Below are 15735 nucleotides of genomic sequence, written 5' to 3'. Positions count from 1 at the left end.
TCATGATCATCATTTGTGTCATCTTTTGATTCTTTAGTATCTTTTTCTTCCATCACATTATACTTTACCAATCTTACTCTTAGATCATGTCTAAAACAAATGATCAACCCAGTTTATGTGGAATGCAAAAGTAAAATACTTTCTCACATTGGCTTGGAAGAACATAGGGATCATCTCTAACTAGCTCAAATGACCTTGTACTAATCATTTTTAATCCACTATCATGTTCAATAATAGTCCTATTAGGATCATTTCGATTCAACTATAGCTTATACCATTTGATGAAAAATAGAACTAATTTGAATGAATTAAAGTTGCACTCAAGTATATCATCCAAAATGCCATAGTATCAATTTTTAGATTGTTGAGAATGTTAATCTTAGATTGGTTTTGACAAATGAGTGTTAACACACTTAAACCATTTACTTAGTTCATACCAAACTATTAATACATGTTGAGCACAACATGTAAATATTAGACCATGCCAAGTTACAATGATTTTTGAGTCATTCATGTGTCGAGTCACTCAAATGAAAAATAGATAGACCATGCTAAGTGGTTCAAGAGTTGAGTAAACAATGGATGTCAAGTAGTGTAGGTGACAAGTCATAGTAGAAATATAGTGCATGCCAAGAATTAGGTACTTCATATGATGAGTAATATAGTTTTGACATATTTCTTTATAATGGCACAAACAAGTATATAAACTATTTTTGAGCCAACTTAAAGATAGATTTTGATATTCTAGAGATAAGGATGAATCTCTATGTGGATTCCCCATGCAATTAAATGTAGCCAATAAAAAAATGGGAAGGTTGAAGCAACAAAATAGATGAATCTCAGTTGTAGATTCATACCTAACCCTAAGCGACCTAAGTCTTCTTAAGTAGGATGAAACTCAAAACTATCTATGGTTGGAGAATGGATAGGGGAGTGAACAAGATAGTTTTGCAGAGCATTCAAGGTGACTTAGAAGTTATGAAGAAAGAGTGAATTGTAGAATTGGTTAGAGAAGAATAGAGGATAAAGAAAAGGATACAACATTGAGACATCTGATTGTGAAGGATCAATTAGACATTGTCTAGAGGTGATCTATTATCAGAAAAGCAAGTGCCAATCATAGGATCTATGCTGAGACATTCTAACAGGTGATTTTAGTTAAATCCCTTAATAGAGTAGTCCTATCAAGCTATATGAAATTATTTAATAGGGTGCTTAATTAGTTTTAAGTTGATGTCCTCTAACAAGGCACAATAATAAAAGGGTGTTGAAATCCTCTAACAAAGTGAGACCTAATAGTCTTCATAAGCCTTTAACAAGGTAGACCTTTCACATGGTAGATAATGATATATGGTCAAAAAATTGTAACCTTAATTGGATACACTTTATTATTGTATTAGTGAAGATTTATGGGTGTCATCCCCACCCCAATTTTACCTTCTCACTTGGAGGGTTTCTAGGTAATCATATCTTTTGTTATGTGCATGATTGCTTACATGCTTACATGATTTAGTTGTATGCATTTTACATGTTATTTTAGTTTATCTATTGAATGCATGAGATGGATGTGTGGTGAAAGTTTTATGGGTTTAAGCATTAACTATTGATTCACCCTCCTGTAGAAGTTTACCTTTCCTATTGTAACTCCAACAATTGGTATCAAAGCCTTGTTCTTTGAAAGAGAAGCTTTGAAGCTTTCAGAAAAGATCTTGAAATGGAAGTCTACAAGTTGGGAAAGACAATTGAGAACCAAGAGATCAAAATATATCTTATACTGCATCAACTGAATGAAGTAAAAGAAGCTTTAAAGAGTTCCTTGAAGAGAGGGAAAGAGATTTCTATTGTGGAGAATGACACTCAATACAAAGAGATAGACACTACTAAGCTATTTGTAGATGGTGACTCCAATGAATTTGATGTAGAAATCACATATCTAATGGAAAAGAATAGAGTCCAAGTTAAGGAAATTAGAAATCTCAAGATACAACAAGAATCACAAGCTATACTGCTACGTGAGGTGACTGAACAAAAGGTGAAAGTTATGGAAGACAAAGCCATGATTGATGAAGATAAAATAATTCTAGCTAATAGACTGGAAGAGAAGTCAATAGAACTAACCAAGGTCTCCAAAATTCAATTAGATACTCTAAGTCAAATGATGAATTCCAACTATGAGTTGAATGTCAAGGACATTGAGATAACTACATTTAAGTTGTAGAATGAACACCTATAGAATGACCTAAAGAGGGAAAAGGAATTTTTTGAAAGTTTCAACAAACCAAATGAAGCCATCAAATACTTTGAGCAATTACTGAGATCCCGTAGATCTAACAATGATACATCTAGACTAGGCTACATAAGCATTGAAGAAGGAGAATCATCCAAAAGTGTAGAAGAAAGGAACATCAAAGGTAAGAACTCCAAACCTACTTGTCATAATTGTGGTAAGAAAGGACATATTGCTAATGTGTGTAGAAGTGAAACTACAAATCAAAATGCTAAAACTAAGAGCATGGTTCACTACTACAAGTGCAACAAGCAAGGTCATCAAGCACATGAATGTAGAACTAGGACCATGAACACACAAATATTTGAAGGTTATTGCTACAACTATCAAAAGTATGGACATAGAGCTTTTGAATGTAGATCCAAATCCATGTGGTTATCAAACAAAAAAAAAAAGGTAAGGAACAATAGAAACTCTTATAATTAGGATTATAATACAAGATATAGCTGTAATTATTGTTAAGAATATGGACATGTTTCTGAGAATTGTATTAGGACACACTTCGGTGGTAACTACAAAAGGTGGTTGAGTCAAATCACATGCTTTAGCTATTTGAAGACAAGTCACATTAATAAACATTGTCCCACTATATCAAAGGCACCAAGTTGTGAATTTGATAAAGGTAAAGGTAAGGAAAATGCTGAACACATCAGAGATGAGATAAACAAGACATGGAAAAAGAAAGATGATTGCAACACATCAAATGGAGAAGGGATCACTCCACCCAATGGGTCAGGTGATCACACCTCCTCAAACTAGGCAATCAAGAGGTATGTAGGACTGATATTTAAAGGTTATATCATATATCATTTCCAAAAGATATAGTATTGAAAATACTAAATTAGCATGAATAAAGATGCAAGATGTTGTTAGAAATCCAAGACAAATCTTTAAGTTTTTCATGTTGTTGCTGAGTATGAAACATTTTCTATGTATGCCGAGTGGAATGTAAGAAGATGTCAAGCTAGAAGTCTGGCTAGTTGATTCCAAGCTCATAGTAGCTATCAAGTGATGAAAATATCAATGGATGCTAAGTGAACCTGAAATTAGTTAATGGCAAGCTTACAATTGTATAAGCACTCAACATTAAATGCAAGATTTTTGAAGGGTATGTGATTATTTTTTTCTCATTCTTCATCATTTCAAATTCAAGAAAGAGCAAGCAGAGAAGAAGGTGATTTAAAAACCTATTCAAAGTGTTTATAGAGATTTTAGTAGTGATTTCATGCTAGTTCATTAGATTTCACAAGGTATTTATCAAGAGATGAGCTACGCTGTTTCAGTTTTCATAAACCCTAGTTTGACAAGATGGCATCTAGTTCAAAAAATAATAAAGGGGAGGAAGTTTTAAATGTTCATCTTATTAGTAATGAAGTTAAACAACCCATGTTTAAGGCCATTCCTAACATCACTTATAAACAAGATCCATCTGGCACATTATCTATGATCTTGCCAAATGTAATAATGGTGCAAGATGTGAGGAGATGTTATAATTGCAAGATAGGAAGCATTAGAGACATGTAAATTAGGCAAGCATACAAAAAATTGTGTTAAAATGGTTATGTGAAGGAAGAATACAAAATTATTGAGAAAAAAGTGTTTAACACGAGCCCTAGATTTTCCTAATGTATTCAAAACTAAGTGGATATGTATTGTGCTAAGCCAAATTCATGATGGTTCTTTATGGCTAGAGGGAGGAGCAATCAAAATAAAGATAATAATCCATAGGGTTACTAGCTACCCAACCCTAGATCGGCCAAAGACACTGAAGAGTGACTCCAAGGAAACGATTGAGAAAAATACTAGAGTAGTATGGAATAAGAGAGGCATGACTATAGATACCATCACATATCCTCTTATCAATTTTTGTGTAAGGGTAATCTCACATAAATTTTATCAATCTAGTAGGTTGAATAGTGTACCTTGTATAGCTATGGATGTTGGTTACAAAATTGTAAAAAAAGATCATGCATATGATCTGACAGAGCTACAATAGCAACAATTGATGAGAACCTAGGAGCAATTAGGAAATCTAAGAGTACATAGTGAAAATTTGGTTCCATGCTGGTTTGTATATTCTTTTATATACAAATTACATTTCCCTCATTTTGGATAGTCGCATGGAAGACAAATAGATCAATTGTAGTACAAATCAATGAGTACATTTAGCAGCTAGGAGAAAATATTGAGTCATTAATGACAAGTTACTTTGAAGATTTCAAGAAGTCAATGAAGGAAAGGATAAGGATGCCGGTTTCCTTAGTGGAGAAACATTATAATGATGTATATTTTCTTGTTGATGCTAACTACACATTTTTACAAGCTACCACACCAAGGGTAAGATGGTTGAGATGCTTAAGGTATGAGGTCAATGTTGTTGAAGCCTCTACAACCATGACAACTCTACTCATAGAGGAAGTAGATAAGATTGCAAAAGTTTTTGGAAACTATGAGATGGTGAAATTAAAGATTGCCTTGGAATTGAAAATTGCCTCTATGATTAAGAAGAAGGACAAGCTGGTGAAGAAATTAAAAGAAAAATTTGGAGAGGGTGCCAAGGAAGAAGAAGAAGAGGATGAAGAGGAAGACGAACCTTAAACTTAAGCACCTCTAGCTTTAACTCAAGGCATGGGAGAAGACAAAGAGGAGGAAGAGATTGAAGGTATCGAGGGAGAAGAAGCCAAGGAATCACCTACTCCTACTAAGTCAAAGAAGAGGAAGGAAAAGGCACAACTAGTGGAAAAGGCAAAGAAGATTGTTAAACCTAGCTAAGCCAAGCCCACTGCACCTACCACTAGAGCCAACACACAAGAAACTACTCAAAAAGCCAAGGAAAAGACCCAGAAAATAGAGCAAGGAGGACAGGAGAAAAAAAATAGAGAAGGAAATATGTGGCTCAACTAGATTCTGATAAAGAGAAGACAGAATCACATGACAACAACCAATTCAAGGTGGTATGTCACAATCCTCTTATAGATCTTGAGAACTTATGTGAAAATTTCAAGAGCAATGCTGATTTATTAGGTTTTAGTCATATTGATTTTGATAAATTTGGAAAAGAAGAGAAAAAACAAGTGGAAGAGGCATTATATGCCATGATGTCAAAGTTCAAGAATACACCACTAGAATTTTCCAACTCAGTACCAAAAAGTCTATATGACATAGCTAAGCAAAAATGGCATTATTGCCTAAATTTGGAAAGGTAGATGAGGGAAACAACATTAGCCCAAGTAATTCTAGAGTTGACAAAAGGAAAAATTGCTAAGGCATTCAAGAAATATGCAGTTAGGTTCACACCTAAATACAGAGTGTTTAGCATTCTCCAAAATAATATTAAAGATGTTGTCAAGAAATCAACTGAAATATGGAAACTCATTTATGGGTTGACCATTATCAAGGAAGGAGAAGTTGACCCTTTAGAGGGTAAAAAATGACAAATTATGAAAAGAAAGATGATGACAAAGGTGATGAAAAGGAAGATGATGAAAAGGTAATAATTGAGCAACATCAAGATGAACAGAGTGTGCAAGACACACAAGTGCCGAGTGTTAGTCCTCCCCATGACACAATTAAAACCACTAAAACCATAATTATAAAGGATGTATCTAATCCATTAGGTTAGAACATCAATCCACTTTAGAAGATTTCAAGAAGATCTTAGATTAATCTACATTACAAGCCAAACTATGTGGTAATCCAATTTTGGTTACTATAGAGGAATTGTAGAAGGCAGTGACTAATGTCACAAAGGAAAAGGTGAATCCACAAGAACCACCTTCAATCATCCCTTAAATTATTCATGTACAACCATTGATTCAAACAACAATAGACACATCCACTAAGGTTGATAGAAGTGTTAAAATTGATACTATTGAGAAGAAAGTAGAAGAGAAAGATGCCATTATAGGATAATAGAAAATAGGATAGATATATTCATTTGTACTTACAACATAGAAACAAGATGCTAGCCAAGTCATAGTGATAGACTAGTGCAAGCTTGAAGAGAGTAAGCTAAAACCAAAGGTGAAGGAACAAGTGGCCATCCAAGTACTGGTAGCCTTACCAGGATTTGGCACTCCTTCTATACAAGATCTTCAGAAGATGGTCATAGAAGCCAATCCATTGAAAATCTCAGTGCCAAGCCCGAGCTCATAAAAGATAGAAAATGTAATACATTATGAAGACATAAGCCTTGATGAAGAAATTGTAATTCCAATGTAAGACTATGACACTATGAAATTGGAACAAATAGGCATATTGTAGCAAGCATTAGAAAGGAAAAAGCATCAAGAAATGCTTAGGAGAGAACATAGGCAGAAGCAAGCACCTCAAGATATTAAGGACATCTTTCTAGATGCATTTAATCTACTAACTCCTGAAGAGACAAATCCACTAATAGAATAACTAATAGATATAGTGGAGAAGGTCACCAATGAAGACCTTGATACAAATGAAAAACTTTTAGAATGGTCAAAAAAGAAGTTTTAAAATAAGGTAAATGATAAAATATCTAGTGAGATAGCACTAACTCAGGTTGCATTAGCAACTAAGGTTGAAGAGGTGAAGAAGGTAATTGAGAATATATTCTCTTTGTACACAAAACTATGTGATCCTACACTCTTCACTCAAGAAACCAAAAGTCACATTCTGAATCTGAAATGCATAATTACTACATTAGGTGCTAGCCTACCTACAAATTTAGCTAAGAGTAAGAAGCACTTTAGGAAATTACTTCAAACACAAATTCAATTAGCTATATTTAAAATAGATGAGGCTAGCATAAGAGCCAAATTGACATGCATCCAAGCATCTCTCACCCCACACATGGAGATAATGCACAAAGAGCTAGGCTATGCAGAGACTTTACTGAAGAAAGATTCTAATATTTCTACTTTAGATGGTCTAGTGCACCTTACTATTGAGCTTGCAATCCAAATCAAATCATTGGATGTTGCTTGTCATAACTGGGATGCAGCCATTGGGATCATAATGGATGTCCATAAATCCCTATTAGGGGAGATAGAGAAGACAAAAATATGGGGGAGATAGAATATATGATAGAGAATAAGAGGGAGATAAAGTAAAGAGGATAAATATGGAGAATGTAGTGCCTTCCCCTAAGTCGCATTTCTGTCATCCTTGCCAAACTCTTTTAGGCCAACTTTTTGTTTGATGATTAGTATTATTATTTTATAGATTATCAGATGTTGTTTTACACTCAGTTTATTATATGATGAGATTACTTGGTACTCTATATTTCATGCATGTATGATGATTATTCAATGTTTTCAGTTATCGATGATGATTAGTTAGATGGTTTATGAAGCCCACTAGGCTATAAATGACTCTTCCAAGCCCTTTTATTGCTCTTACAAGCCATTATGAGGGTCTTTATGAATATTTTATCCTTTGAGCCTCCTTTTTTGACTCATCCTTCCCCTTTCCTCCATCCTCTCACCCTGTGACATGTGTCACTCCCTGATTGGCTGTAAGGAAGCACAATCCATGTGCTCTCCTCTCATGCAATCTGAGCCCTCCATGAGCTTTTTCCCATTCTTGCATCTTAGCCCTCTATCCCTCAAGCCTCTTGCCTATAAATTGGATCCTTCCCCTTTGCAAAATAACACAATCCATGAAGTAAAGTCATAATGCCATTTTAAGAAGCCATTTTACATCAAAACCATACACGCACACCCAAATTCCAACTCCATTTGAAGCCCTTTTTGAAGCATAAGCTTGAGCACACATCCTATCTATTTAGACAAAGCCACTCAACAAGAGAGCTTCTTATTGAGAGAGCCCATTAATGGCTCATATTCTTAATTGAGAGCTCATCTTAGTCTATCTTGAAGTTTATGAATTTTGTTTAGTTTGTAGAAGCTTTATTTAAATTTGGTTTCTATTAGCATACTAACATTGCTCATATACATTTTGGCACACCCGGTGGGACCCCGCATGGGTCATCTTCATTAGCTTTTTTAGTCAAGTTTTGTATATCATTTGCTAATTTTGGCTAATTTTGCTTGTTTTTGTGATTGGTAGGATTGTATAAATTGGTTTTGTGGGTCCACATGAGCATGAAGAAGACAAAGGAACTCATAGTCTATCTCATATTATTTGTAGATTTTTCAATCTTATAGGTGGACAAAGCACTTGAAATTCTTCTTCCTCTTCTTGTCTATATTCTTCTTATTCCATCTACTTCTTCTTCTAAGAAAAATCATACACACTTCTTTTTAGTGCTTAAAATGAACCCCCAAATCATACTTAAATCCATTCAAAAATTTAAAATTTGCAAAAAAGAAAAAATCTTTTAACAAGTGAAACTAAACCAATCCAATCATTTGCATCCTTGCAACATCAAGGTTTTAGATGCATTCATGCAAAGTTAGGAACACTTCATTTTTGGGAATTTAAAAAGAACTTCAAGTTTCCATTACAAAAGGTTCAAAATCAACACTAAGTGCACACTAAAATCTAAATCAAACTCAAAGCATTAATCAAGGATAAAATGAATCTCATTTGCAAATATTTTAAAGTTCTTTTAAAAATCTCATGAAAACTAAGAGTCCTAAATAGTTGCCAAAAATTGTCCTAAAAAATTTGTTATTTGTTCCAAGCAAATGTCTTGTTGCAAAATCTTGAATGTTTCTTAGGTTTTTCATGCATCAAAACAATCTAGGAATATCATTTTTGGGCTTAAAATATGCAAACTAGAACACAAAATCTTGAATGAAAACCAAAGTCCAAAGAGTCATTTTCACTTTTGAGTCCAAAACAATCTTGAATGATCTAAGGCTAAAAAAAATCACTTCAAAGTTCTTAAAACAACACACAAAATCTCAATCTTGAATGCTCAAAGGAAAAAACTTGAATGTTTAATCACTTGTCTTTGAATGCATGTTGCTAAAATCACTCTTGAGTGCCATGGATTAAAATCAAGTTTGTTTTTTTTATGAATGCATGATTAAAACAACAAATCCAATCTTGAATGCCATAGATCGAATAATCATCTTTTGGGGCATAAAAAGAATTCACATTTTTGAAATCTTCTAAGTTATAAAAACTAATAAAGACGCTTTGAGTAAGTTTGTAGTTGGACTCACCCTCTTTAATCACCCATCAATTTAACCATTGGTTACAATCTCAGCGCCATCTATGGGGATGGGTCTACCTAAGAGGGTGTTAAGTGCTCCACAAAGATCAAACTCCACTCACTTGGGTCTTTAGTGGTTTTTCTAAGTTAGAAAATTCCTTGAATGCGCATTAATCTCGCTCACACTTCATTTGGACATAAAAATTGGACAAATCTTGACGTGGAGGGCCTCTGGGCGCGTGCTTAGCAATCGAGTTTCACACATCTTTGTTTTGGGCTTAAAACAAACTCACACTCAATCTTGAATGCCTAACAATCAATGAACATTGCATGGTTTGGACACATTTTCAATGACACTCGCATTTCTTATGTTGACGATCTCTCGACTTTCATTATGCTGACGATGCTGTCATATTGGAATGAACATTGTATGCCATAATCACAAGTGTCTTCCATCATAGCTTACAAAATCTAAATAATCAATTGGAATAAACGTGTGTCTTTTAAAGCCCAAGATCATGTATGTGGTCTTGTTTTACACTTTTTAGGAGGCCTGCTTGGGGATTTCATCACCCCTTGGGACAACCTCAAATCCAGCATTCCGGCGGAGTATAAAAATCGGGAGGTGAATCCAAAGACACCTCTCTTGGAATCAAGATTTTGTCACTCGGGCTAAGCCTCAAGGAACTTTATACCCTTGAGAAGAAAAAGAGGAGAAGTGGGTTACCGCTCTTCTCAACTGTGTGACATCTTTTTGGTTTCATCTACGGATTTGGGCCTCACGTACCTTACATATATCGAGGACTCCCTAGCTATAACAAATTTCATCATTGTAGAAAGCTTCCTAGGATGTTGGTGTGTTTGACGTACTTGCTCCAAAATTTTGTCTTCTTGTTTGTTCATAGCTTTTGAATGAATGTTTGCCAACTTTGGTCAAAATCCAAAAAAAAGAAAAAATCTCCCAGCTCAAGGCATACTTAGCATAGTCACTGCCTCATCAAAAAATCATCCAAGCTCCCCCGCCGCAACTGAATCAATCTGGTTATTTGCTTTAGAACAATCCCAAAATCCAAAGTCCATTCAAATCATCCCCCTAGCCAGCTAGCAACCTAATAAAAAATAACCCAAGCCTTTAAGGAATTGTTGTCACTCTGCCAGACTTTGCTATCCAATCAATCCTACCAATCAACCCATCTCGCCAAGGTTATCCCTCTGACAGAGCTTTGTCTAGGGTAATCTAGCCTTGTCACTTGTCATCCCTCATCACCTGAAGCTAAAGGTTGGGATCCACAAGTGGTTAATCTCGTGTCATGCCCATAGGATCATTAGTCTATCCTCAAGTTGACACAGCCACCACCAAATCTAGCGCATAGGAAAGCAAAACTCTCACTTTTTGATAGCATATCCTTTAAGTCTTCTATCCATAGGAAAGCCAAAAATCTCTAGCCAATCCTCCTTAGGTCTGTCATGCAGCTTTGACTCTCCCTAGGAAATATTTCATTAGCCAATCCAAAATCTAGGCTTAATCCAAATCCAACCATGAGCTTCCGTGTTCATCCATATGCAAGACCCCATACCCTTCCAACTCATCATCAAAACATGAAATCCCAAACCTATCATGATGTGTTTGGTCGTATTGTCCTTTCTCCCGCTACATCCTATTCCAATGATGATGAAAATCTTGTTGACAATGACGGGTATCTTGAGAGCCTTAGAGGCCTTCCACCAACCATCCCCCAAAATCCAAGAGTTATTTCAAACTATCTAGTCATGCCATCTGATATCCCAGCTTCTCCTCCATCACCCAATCAACCAAGCTTCCAATCTTCCACCCTCATCACACCAGCTATTCCTATCAATCCACCACCTCCACCTCCAACATACGAGTCTCCAAGGAATCTCCTAGAGGAAATACAAGAAAAGCTGCCTCCAATAGTCGATAAGCCATGTCATCTAATCCAACCATGTGAATTAGTTAGTTATGAAGCTTCCCCATCTATAATATCACCTCCATCTCCCATAGCTAGCATCCCCATACCATCCATCAAATCGCTTAAAATCCTTCCACTTCCCACAAGCATCAAAATCCCACCACCCATCGAATCACTCCAAATCCCATCCACATCTCCTCCTCCAAGCATTATCCAAATCCCATATAATGAACCTCATGCATCCACTCCCATCCATTCCTGTCAAGATCTTGTCCAAAAGCATGTTGAAATATCCTCCGACAGAACAACAGATCTTGCCATCCCACTTATTCCCCTACATGATCCACTTTTACCATCCCCTCCATATCTAAATCCTACCATCTTACTTACTCCATCTCAAGATCCCTTTCCCTCAGCCCACCCAACTCAAGATCCTATCCTCCCATCTCCTTTGCTTCATGATCATACATCTCCCATAATCCATGATGATAGATCCATCGAAAAAGAACTAATTATCATATCCGAAGCTCCAACTCCTTCAGCTAGTAATGGACTCACATCTTGTGTTCCAAATAATGAACAACATATTGAAAAAAGAAATGAAAATGTATTTCTAGATGTTGGTATCCCCGCTATTCCTGCATGGTCCCAAGTCCTTCCATCTCCACCCCAAAGTTCCCATCCATCTTATTCTGCATCTATTTGGGCCCTCATCCTACTCCTTATCTCCAACCCTCCATTTTGGGTCCATATATCCCTTATCTAAATCCCACACCCCTTCCATCCATTTTGGGTCCTTACATACCTAATATGAATCCTTTATCCCCTCCATCTATTTTGGGACCTACGCCTTCCCTGTTTCCATCTATTTTGGGCCCATATCCTTCCTTCCCTCCATCCATTTTGGGAAATTATATCCATCCATATCCTATGTTCCAATCTATCCTTCCATCCCCTCAAATCCACCAGCTAGATCATCAAAGGCACTCACCCTTGAATCCCTTCCAACCTTCAAACCCTATCACTCCATCAATTATCCCTCCATCTCCTCCATGCTCTTGTTCCCATCCCATGGCTAATAGAAGCATATTGGATGCCAAAATACAAAAGCATAAATCCAAAAATCCAAACAAATCCAAGTCTCAACATGTCCCTTCTAAAATACATGTTCAAAACAAGAAACATTTAATCCCAATCAAAGAAAAAGTCAAGAGGCCACAAAAGCCCCAGCTAAAAAAGTCAAAAATCATGTGGATACCAAAGATGCTCATAAAAGAAATGCATCTCAAAGAAAAATCTCAATTGGCATCCATTCATTCTACTCAAAAAGCCTCATCCATCCATCCTTCATCCAAATCCCCATATAAGCATCCTTCATACCCCCAATCCACTTTTAGTCCATATGCTTCTTATCCTAAATTTCCCATCCTCCATCTTCCAACTCTACTTTTAGTCCTTATATTTCTCTTCCTCCATTTTCTCCTCAACCTCGCTCAAAACCATCTTTCCCACTACTTTATCACCTCTCAAGGTGTGTGCCAATGATGATTTTTCCATTTTCCTCATCCATTTACCCACAAGCCTTATGTCTTCGCATCCATTATCTGTCAAACTCCCACCCACCATTCCACTTGTTCAATCCAATCCTTTTTCATCCATCCTACCAACATCTATGAGGCAAAAATAGCTGAAGAAAGCCAAAATCTTCCAGCTAAGTCCAAAGTCAAAAAGTCAAAAAATAAAAAGAAAAAGAAAGCGTCCACTGGTGAAAACTTGGCAATTCAAGCGCCTTGGACAAGTACCATGATGAAAACTTGGTAAACAAGTGTCATGCATAATCCAGCCATCCCCAGCTTAGCCTATCATCCTCATTCTTTTGGTCACATCTTGCCATCCAACTCCATCTTCCAATCTATCCACCTATCCTCCACCCTCCATCTTCCATCTCACACCATCCACTTATCTCCTGCAGCTTCAGCCAACCATCCCAGCTATCATCCATCTCCCTAGCCCCTTCAACTTTTTCCATCCTAGCTTCAATCCTATCACATCCATCATAAGAGCTCCTTCCGCATGTTATCTTCTGATTGGGGGCACTATATTCCTTGGAGATCTTTTCTCGTCCATCCTCCCTTGTCATTGGTATCTAGCTCTAAGCTATCCTCATGCAAACCCAATGTCATCTCTTTATATCCATCATAATCCTAGCTATCTACCATCCTATCCAGCCATCTCATCCTACTCCTCTAGCTATCCTTGGTTACAAAATCTCTCATCATCATTGGATGCATCCTGCCAAATCCATATCTTTCGCTATCACCCCACCCTTAGCTTTTGCATCTTGCACAACATCGAACCATCCCGCTATCCTATCATCCTGAGCTTTTGCCTACTTGTAACTATCTTGGTCAGCTTGTATATCCTCTTTAGCTTAGTACCATTGTATCTATCCAGCTTTTGTGTCAGTTCCTCCTTGATCAGCATCTTGCACACATCGCACATCTTTGTTAACTATTCCAATGCATCCTTTAGCTAGATCTCCTGTCACCAAATTGTTATCCTTCTTAGTTTAGCTTGCCAGACACATCACTCATGCAGATCCATCGGCTTAGGTGCTCTTTGATAGATCCTTATAGGATATAGCTTTCCTCATGTCTGATCTTGGTCTGTTAGTACCTCGTCCTACCCATCTTGTTGGCAAACAGTTCTCTTTTGAATTTTCACTTTCTTTTGATTTGGAATCTTCCCTTTTGGGTCTTGAAGTATCTTTTCCAAGAAATATTTGTGTTCTCTCCTCAAGGTTGCCATGATCTTCCATATCATGGTATGCTACGAATGAGGTACTCTAAGCATACGGTTTTGATCAAGTCTTTCGTTTGTTTCTTTTTTGCTTGTGGGTTACCCAGTGTCAGTTCCACACTGTTTCCTCTGGGTTTCATGTGTGATGCTGGGGCAATCCTTGTGTGTTTGTTTCGAGTCAGTTTGTTAGTCCTCTGGATGGTTGGTGAAAAAGCCTTGATGTTCCTGGTAACCTTTGCAATTAACCAAACAGTCCTATAGCAAATCTAGTGCTCAACTACATGGTGGTACTTCTCTTTGAAGTATCCCCCCGCTCAAAAAGCTTCAATGGTTTTCCTTCATCTCCATTATCTCCCATCCATATCCAACATCCGTCTCTCCTACCCCAGCTTATGCATCAGTATCTCTTTGAATCACTCCTCACCTTTAGCTTTAGGGATCCACAATCCTAGTCTTAGGGATACACCAATCCAAATCAATCCACCAAGCCTCATCTTTCGAGATCCACAATCCTAGTCCTAGGGATCTTCGAAACCCATCTTCCACCAATCTGACTCTTTGAAATCCTATTGCATCAGCTTTTTAATCCCCTCATCCATCTCTCCATCCTAGATTCCTTTTATAGTGCTCCGCTCCTTCATCCTCTGCAATCCCTGAGATCTTAAGCTTACTTCCTCTTGTGCCTCTAATTCTCCCTTTATCATTCTCCCGTAGTGAGAGTTTGAGCTAACTAAACCTCTTCTCTTAAGACAATCTGAGTCTTCTTGCTCATCTCATATTCTTGTACTTTTCAAGAAGTCATCGAGCCTTGCTTTCTCTCCCCGTCGCCTTCTTGAGGGGGCATGTTGCAGTCCATTCTCTCCTCTTCTGCTTTAGCCTTGGGCATCTTATTTTCTTATCTTTGATGCCATGCCACTTGCGGCATCACATCAAAGAGGGGCAAAATGTAGACACCTAAAAATCTTTTAGAAAATAAAATATTTTTATTTTCTAAAAAAAGTCTCTGATGACATCATCATTAATTAATTAATTTATTTTTATGCCATTAAATCCCTTTATCTTAATTAAAAATATTTAATTAAGGAATCCCTCCCAAAAATGTTTAAATCTTATTTAAACATTATTTCCTTATTTATTAATTATTTAATTAATAAATTGACAAAAAAACCCAAAATAAATAAAAAATTTATTTTTTGCCCAAAACTTGGCCAATTTCCTTAAGACCACTAACTTCTTCCAAAATCTTCTAATCCTTCTTTAATTTTGATTAAAGGCTAATCCCATCATTTCCTACCCCTAATCCCAACTCAAAATATTTAATAAAGATTAAATATTAATCCTCATGTTTATTAAAAAAGTTTTAATAAATATCTCCTCAACCCAAACCCTTGAAATAAATAAAACTTTATTTATTTTCTAAAAATCTAATTTATCCTCATCCTAAGAAGTTCTAGACTCTTCTAGAAAGTCTTCATCCTCATCCTAGGAAATTCTAGACTATTCTAGAAAGTCTTTATCCTCATCCAAAGTCTAGACTCTTCTAGAAGATGTCTTTAAACCTAATCCTAATCCCCTCCTAACCTTGTCACATTCCCTAAACATGCGTTAAAACTTACTAACCC

Source organism: Cupressus sempervirens, chromosome 5 (genome assembly GCF_028749045.1).
Source record: "Cupressus sempervirens isolate cs-2001-9-10 chromosome 5, ASM2874904v1, whole genome shotgun sequence".
Lineage (NCBI taxonomy): Eukaryota > Viridiplantae > Streptophyta > Pinopsida > Cupressales > Cupressaceae > Cupressus > Cupressus sempervirens.
The sequence above is the reverse complement of the archived record's forward strand: the minus strand, read 5'-3'. Positions refer to the sequence as shown.